The sequence below is a fragment of the Pyxicephalus adspersus genome, chromosome 4 (assembly GCF_032062135.1).
Source record: "Pyxicephalus adspersus chromosome 4, UCB_Pads_2.0, whole genome shotgun sequence".
Lineage (NCBI taxonomy): Eukaryota > Metazoa > Chordata > Amphibia > Anura > Pyxicephalidae > Pyxicephalus > Pyxicephalus adspersus.
The window spans coordinates 101383828-101392226 of NC_092861.1; positions in this window are offsets into that span (position 1 = coordinate 101383828).

Below are 8399 nucleotides of genomic sequence, written 5' to 3' on the forward strand. Positions count from 1 at the left end.
GGATACCTTGATTGATTTGAGATGACCAGGTAAAGAAACCCGCTATGTGTGGTTGTGTATAAAGCGGTGTAAGGGTGATTTTTATGATGGTAAAGAATCTGACATAAAGTGTAGGCATCAGTAATAGGCAATCCAAAATATTTTATTTTATGATGAAATGACAAATTAGGTGGGCATGATTTTAAATCTGGAAAAGTTAAAAGATTCAGTTGTTTCCAATGTTCTACAAGGAGGTGCTGAGAAGTTCCTGGCTTTGCCCAGAAAGAAGAGAGCCAGAGTTATGAAATAACACATTTTTTCAACATATTCCCCCCCTGAGACTTATGCACTTGGTACAGCATAGTTGCAGCTTTTCTAGACCGTTCAAATAAAAGTCCTTAGGTTGGGCCGCAAACCAGCTCTCAGCAGCATCTTTTGACGTCAGAAATTTCCTCAAAACATTGCCTCTTCAGGTGTTTCTTCAAATTCAGGAACAGATAATAGTCCGAAGGGGCCAGGTCAGGTGAGTAGGGGGGATGGTGGACCAACTGGAAATCCAGAGTGCTAAATTTGGCAGCCACAACGTTGGACGTGTGCGCAGGTGCATTGTTCTGCAAAAAAAGATTCCCTTTGGTCAACTTTCCATGGCGTTCTGTCTTAATTGCCTCCTTCAGCTAGTCCAGGAGGTTAGCATAATACTGTCTGGTGATGCTAAAGCCCTGAGGTAGGTAGAAATACAGAATATTGTATTTATCCCAGAAAACAGACGCAATTACTTTTTTGGACGATTTCTGGATTCAGAACTTCTTCGGCTGCGGGGACCCGCTGTGGCTCCATTCCTTTGACTTTTCCCTGGTTTCAGGATCATAGATGTGGAACCATGTTTCATCCTCAGTACTGTGCAGTATTTTTTGCGGATATTCGCCGGTCCTCAATAATCAGCTCAGCTAACCGAGCCAAAAAGTGCTGTGCAACTTCAAAATGGGCCAAAACGGCTTTGGAAGGTTCAGCTCGTTCCTTCTTCTGATCACTGTTCAAACATTTCGGCACCCACTTCGCTAAAAGCTTGCGCATGTCTAGGATAGTAGTGATAACAAACCCAACATGCTCCTGTGAGATGTCAAGTATCTGGGATATCTTTTTTGCGGATATTCGCCAGTCCTTAATATTCAGCTCATGAACAGCATCGCAGGTTGCCGGGTCAGTTGAGGTTGGGGAGTGCCCACTGCGGGGCTCATCTTCAACGGTGTAATGCCCAGTCTTGCCCAGAAATGAGATATCCAGGTTTTGACAGTGCTGTAGGAAGGACACTTCTCCCCCAGTGTTTGTGACATCTCAGTGTGAATGTCCTTTGCTGACTTTCTCTGGAGAAACAAGAACTTCATGACGGCCCGTAACTCCAACAACGTGAAACTTGCTTGTGCCTCTGCCATCACAAATTCTCACTAAAAGAAAAAACGGTTTAAGAATCGCAAAGACCTGATATTTGCACAGTTACATACTAAGATATTAGGCTGTCATATGCCCCAACACTCATTTTTCTATTAATCTGGAAGGGGGCAAAGCCAGGAACTACTCAGCATCCCTTCGTATATCAAGATCAGGAATAAAATGAGTAATAGTGTCAATTGGTATCGGTAGTTTAGCGGAAACAATATTCGTCTTAGAAACCATGTCGGACCAAACAGATAAAGCTGCTTTTATCCTTGAGTACTTTAATACCTCAAAAATACATTTGATACATTTGATTTAATAAATGTGACCAAATGATCTTATAAAAACTTTTCATTTTAAAAAACACAAAGGTACTAGCATGTATACAGACATACATGCTCTCTTTAGCACGCAACTAACAAGGAGACATGCTATCCTTGACGTGTTTCGTAGATCACCTCCACTATTTCAGGAGGAGAGAAAAAAATTGAACCATGAAACCATAGTTCCTTCAATTGGACAGCTGGGAGGCTGAGAGGGTGGCAGAGAGCAATACACAGGATAAAAACATCATAGAACCACAAAATCCACCCTATTTCCAAAAGGATTGCTGTGCTTTGTTACTTTGTTACTGCTGTGCCCTTTTCAGCATATTAATGCCATATAAACTCCCATTTTACTTCACAGCTCAAAAAGCCAAAAGAACCAACGCCCTCACGCCAGAGTGTACGAATTTTCAACTGCCACTTTAGAAATTAGTTACAAATGTTTATCGTGGAGTAGTCTGGTAGAACTATCGTAAAATCTAGTGACTTAGCCACAAATAAAGTTTCAAGATTCTTCTTCAGACAGAAAGAGTGCTCCATGCTATTCCATATTCTGTCAGTAGAGTTATTAAAAAAATATTGTAGCGCAGTCAGCACAGATGCTTTATAGTACTTATAGAAATCTGGTAGGCCGAGGCCTCCAGCTTTCTTATGTTTTATCATAGCCGCATACCCAGTTTGCCCCATACCCTGGCTTTACCATTAGCCCACATATATTGCTTCAATAATCTCTGTAGAGACCTAAAGTATGTTTTGGATAACTTCACAGGAAGAGTTCTAAAGAAATATAAAATTTTAGGTAAAAGTAACATTTTGAAAACTACCACTCTGCCTACCCAAGACACCTTCTGTTTAGACATATTAGTTAAGTCTTCTTTCACTTTCGAAAAAAGTGTTAAATAATTATTTTGGAAAACTAAATTGTTAGGAAATGTTAATGGTATTCTAAATAAGGTATCTTTGTTGTTGCCCATTGAAAATAAAATTTAGCTCAGAAAACATTCACTTGAGATTGTGTTAATTTCATGGGTAGAATTTGTAATCTCTTTTTGTATCTCCTTAGCCAAAAATGGTGAGTTGAGCAATTTTAGGGCAGTATTAGATAAAGTAGGTAATTCTATCTCACCTAAATCCGTTTAATCTCTTCAACCTTTGGTTGGTAAATAAGAGAATCGTGTAGAAGTTACAGAATTCTGAGGCTATATCTTGTGGGTTGACAATTTTAACTTTGGATCCAGCTTGAAACACAAATGGTATTTTGGAGCGCTGTACTCTACTCTTAAATTCAGCAGCCATAAGTTTGGAAGCAAACAAAATACAAAGAGAAGTAAACTTTTCCTCAATAGAAAATAGATGAGCAGGAACTCAGGAGAGGACCATACACCAGCTCTTCCACCTCCAAGCAGAGAATATCAACCGCATGACCTGAAGTGTAAGGCAAGGCTAAACAGAGGAATAGTAATGATAACAAGCTGCAGCTGAGACCAGAGGTGTGGTCATTACCAACAACAACACTGAAACAAGTGAAAGCAAAGAGACTGTCAGATAACCTCATGTGCAGCCAGTCTCTCAGATCTTCTACCTTCGGTCACGGGTGGGACCGTGACAGTTTGGTCACAGAAAAATGTCTTTCTTGAGCACACAGAATATCACATCCGTGATATTTTGTTGTGGCCCATAAAGCAGATCGTTTATGAGGACTATTCAGCCCCCATAGTGTTAATGGTTTGTATAAATTTTAACCATAAAATATTATTAGTAAAATAAGCTTTATATTCGCCAACAGCTATCAAATCCTGATATCTACCCAACTGCTGTTGACCAAAAAAAAGGTCAACTTTGCGAAGATATGACATTGGCACCGAGAAAGATACAAAAAAAAAAAAAACAGTAATAGAAAATTGTAAAGGAATAAAAAATTTCGCCAATATGGGGATAGCACTTAAATGGATGTGTACCCAAAAACAGTTTTACACATAAAATATTTTTGTATGGATTATTACACAACATATTAATAAAAATAAAACCCAGCACGCTACTACTGAGGGAGAGAGAACAAAACCTTATAATGCACCTGTAAACAAATATCACAGATAGATCACTTTGGTGAGCGTGCAGATTTACGATGGACTTCTTGCCATTCCTGTTGTAGTCTCGGTGAACGTTGTGTAAGTGGTGGGGAATATTCTATTTCTAAGCCCCACTCAGTAAGAAGTGTACAACCATCCTCTAAAGTGGAGATCACATGTCCAGATCCAGATTTAGATGTTAAAATCTTCACTGGGAAGCCCCACCGATAGGGAATACCATGTAATCAGAGCATCTTGGTCACCAGTAAAATCTGGCACCTGGCTTAAATTGTTGCTTGAGATAGATCCGCATAAATGGTAATATGGCAAATATACTAGTCCACAAACTCATTATGAGCCGTTGTGATTTCTCCCATTTTTCCTTCAATGTCATCTACTCTACCTTAGCATTTTGTGCTAATAGTGTCTTCAACTTGAGCATCAGTTGTCAAAAAAACATCAATAAGTTGATCCATTGGTGCCTCACGTGGAAAGCCCTTTTGTAATAAAGGGCCCCCCCTTTGAGTAAAATGACAAGCCGAGGATGAGTCATAATTATTAACATCAGAATTAGTAAACTCACCCAATTCACATAGTAAAGGTTCTTCATAGGTTAACAGAGTTTGCACTACAGGAGACAGAGATACCTTTTTAGAAGCAGATTGAGAGGCTCGCTCTCTTAGTAGGCCATGGTGTAATAGCCCCCATCTTGACTTTCCTCCCCGACTTTCATCTTATTGTCTTTGTCCCATTCTCAAAGTCACATATATTGGTATTTGAATGTATTATGTACATATTCCTTTTATGAATAGTTTGTCCTGGTTTTTATTTATTTGCTCTCTTTTTAATCGTCTGACATTTGTTAATAAGCTGTGGTTTTACTTTATTATACTTCACTCATGTTGATTTGCTGCCACTGTTCTACACAACTCCTCTGTTCATTTGTAGGAGTGTTACAGATTAGTTCTCATTGTGCTGTGCTGCCTGATCTTAGCCCTATTGTATCCAAGCACACTTCCACTTCCTTGTTTGGTCGTGAATGAAATTCGCTGGGTCAAGTGCTCGTGGAATCGTGAAGTAAGTCGCTAGGTATAATTGGAGCCACACCGTGGACAGAACTCTCTAAGAAAGCAACTGTTATGATCAGGGGTCAGGCTCAGAGTCCAGTGGCTGAAACAGCAAGCAGACACAGAGGGAAACAGGATCTATGCACAAGTGGCGGTAGCAGATAAGGAGCAAACACAAATGTAGTGAAAGCACAAGCTGAGGTCGGTAGCCAATGGTGTAAGTTGGAGACGGAGTGCGAGGAAGAGTAGTCATTTAAACAGCAGCCAAGGGTCGGTACACAGGTAGCAGATTGGGGAGCCTGACACCGAAGCATCCCTGGGTTTGGATCTTGGCAGTAACACAGTCCTTCCAGGACGGCCTCCGAACGTCTGAGAACCTGGTTTGTGAGGAAACCTGTGGTGGAATTCTCTTGTCAGCCTGGGAGCATGCACATTTTTTCCGGATCCCAAGATTTTTCCTCTGGACCATGTCCTTTCCATTGAACTGAATATTGTAGTTTGTTCCTGTAAACTCTGGAATCAAGGATACTCTCAAAAACAAATTCTTCTTCTCCCTGTACATCAACCGGTGGAGGGGGTGGCAGAACTCTTCCAGGGAAGGGATTTTTATGAAATGGTTTGGGAAGGGATACATGGAAGACAGGGTGAATCTTCATACTGCTTGGGAGTTTTAGGTGGAATGTTACTGGATTATTCTAAGCTGTAATTTGAAAAGGCCCCACAAACATTTGTCGCAGCTTGGAGGATGGAACATGTGTCTTTAAATGGAGGGTGGACAGCCAGACTTTGTCATTGATTAGGAAGGTAGAAGCTGCTCTGTCTATCGGCAGACTTCTTGTACCTTTTGTGAGCTTCTTTCAAAATCTCAATTAATTTCTCCTGAGCATCACGTAAGGCTGTTAATCTGTCAGTTACAGTGGGTATAGGAGTTGGGATAGGCAGGTTAAGAATAAAAACCAGATGTTGACCTGTGTTATAAAAAAGGGCTCTGAGAAGTGGAACTGTGTTTAGAGTTGTTATAAACAAATTCTGCTGTTGGGAGATAGTCCACCCAATCATCTTGGATAACTGACGAAACACCGCAGGAACTGTTCCAGAGCTTGATTGGTCTTCTCGGTCTGACCGTTAGACTGAGGATGAAAGGCGGAAATTAAAAGTGATGCCTAGAGCTGAGCAAAAGCTTTTCCAAAATTTTGAGGTAAATTGTACCCCTCTGTCAGACGCTTCATTATCAGATATTCCATGTAATCTGAATATTTCTTGAACCATGAGTTTAGCAGTCTGTTCAGCTGTGTGTTCTTGCTGGGATGAAATGGGCCATCTTAGTGAGATGATCTACAACTACTAATATAGTGCTCATGTAGACCACATTGGAAAGAGGTAGATCCACTATACAATCCATAGAAGTGGACATCCAAGGTCGAGATGGAACTGGGAGTTGCTGAAGTAACCCCAGGGGAGAAGATTGGGAAGTCTTGCTTCGGGCACAGGTCAGGCAAGAGGCAATATAGTTCTTAACATTCCATTCATAACTAGGCCACCAGAAGGAACGTGATAAAAGTTCTCCAGTTTTTGTGTCCCCAAAATGTCCTGCAAACTTAGAGTCATGAACCAGCCTGAGAACTTCCACTCTAGCAGATTCAGGAACATATACACGATTGGATTGAGTCCAGAACCCGTTCCTAAAGGTTACGTGAATATCTGTTAGTGGATGGCAGAGTAGTGAATCATCACTGTATCCATCTTTAATAAGCGCTTGGAGCTCTTTGGTTGTAGTGGCCCCTAGGAAGTTCTTTTGAGACAAAATAGTATGTTCTGGGTTGCTTTCTTGAAGGGAATTGGACAAGTTTCGAGATAAGGCATCAGCCTTGTCATTCCATGATCCAGGTCTGTGCGAGATAACGAAGTTGAACCTGGTAAAAAACAAAGCCCACTGTGCGTGTCAGGCTGACAACCTTTTGGCAGGACGGAGGAATTCCAGATTCTTGTGATCAGTGGGAACAGTCACTGGATGATTGGCCCCTTTAAGGAGGTGTCTCCATTCAGAAAAGGCTTCTTTGATGGCAAGCAGTTCTTTTTTTCCAATATCATAATTCTTTTCTGCCGAAGACATTAGACGAGAATAATAGGCGCAAGGGTAAAGCTGCATCTTATCTCCTGTCCTTTGGGAAAGAATAGCTTCCACGGCATATTCTGAGGCATCTACTTCCACAACAAAAAGTAGCTTGGGGTCTGGATGTACCAGGATAGGTGCAGAAGTAAATAGAGTCTTTAATTTGGTGAATGCAGCCTGTGCCTCCAGTGACCATAAAAAAAGGGTTAACCTTTCCTTGTAAGCTGAGTAATTGGTGCAATAACTTTGGAGAAATCCCTGTAAAAAATTGCAAATCCAACAAATCTTTAAATTTCTTTGACATTTGTTGGTGCCGGCCACTGCACTATTGTTTTGATCTTAGTGGGGTCCATACTCAGCCCATCAGGAGAAATGATGTAACCCAAGAATTGGATCTGGGTCTGTTCAAACTCACACTTCTAATTTGATGTAAAGCTGGTTGTTTCTCAGTCGTTCAAGGACAATGCAAACATGTTGGCGGTGCTCCCCCAGAGGATGTCATCCAAGTAGGCATCAACAAACACATTCAATACATCTCTGAAGACATCATTTATAAAATGTTGGAAGGTAGCAGGAGCATTGCACAGGCCAAAGGGCATGACTAAAGATTTGTAGTGTCCATATTGGGTTCTGAAAGCAGTCTTCCATTCATCTCCTTCACGAATCCGGATGAGGTTGTAGACTCCTCTTAGGTCTAATTTGGTAAATATTTTAGCTGAAAGAAATCTTTCGAATAGTTCAGGGATTAGGGGAAGAGGATACTGGTTCTTAACTGTAATCTTATTCATTTTCCTGTAGTCAATACATGGAAGCAGTGTAGAGTCTTTCTTTTCAGTGAAGAACAGGACTGCCCATGCTGGAGAGGTTAAAGGCCTGATAAAACCTTTTTCTAAATTCTCATCCAGGTACTCCTTAAAAACCTTCAATTCTGGCTTGGACAGAAAATAAATGCGACCAAAAGGTATTCCAGCCCCAGGTAGCAACTCTATGGGACAGTCATAAGGGCGATGTGGAGGCAATTGATCAGCATTTTTCTTGTCACAGACATCCTGAAATTGATGATATTATGATGGCAGCTTGTTGCAGAGAATGTGCTACTTTAACTTGGGTGTCCTGGTTAAAGGAAGAACTCTGTAGGCAATGTTTCTTACAGAAATCAGATGCAAAAGTTATTGTCCGTGCTCCCCAGATGATAGAGGGTTATAGGGGGCAAACCAAGGAATGCCCAAAATGATTGGAAACTTAGGTGATGCTACCGTGTTTCCCCGATTTTAAAGACATCCCCATTAAATAAGCCACCCCCCATTTTTGAAAAAATAATTAAAATAAGACACTCACCCGTGAATAAGACATGCTCTGAGATCCGATCCTGTGTGTGTCTCCTTGATGCTGGCTGCAGCACGTGTCTGCT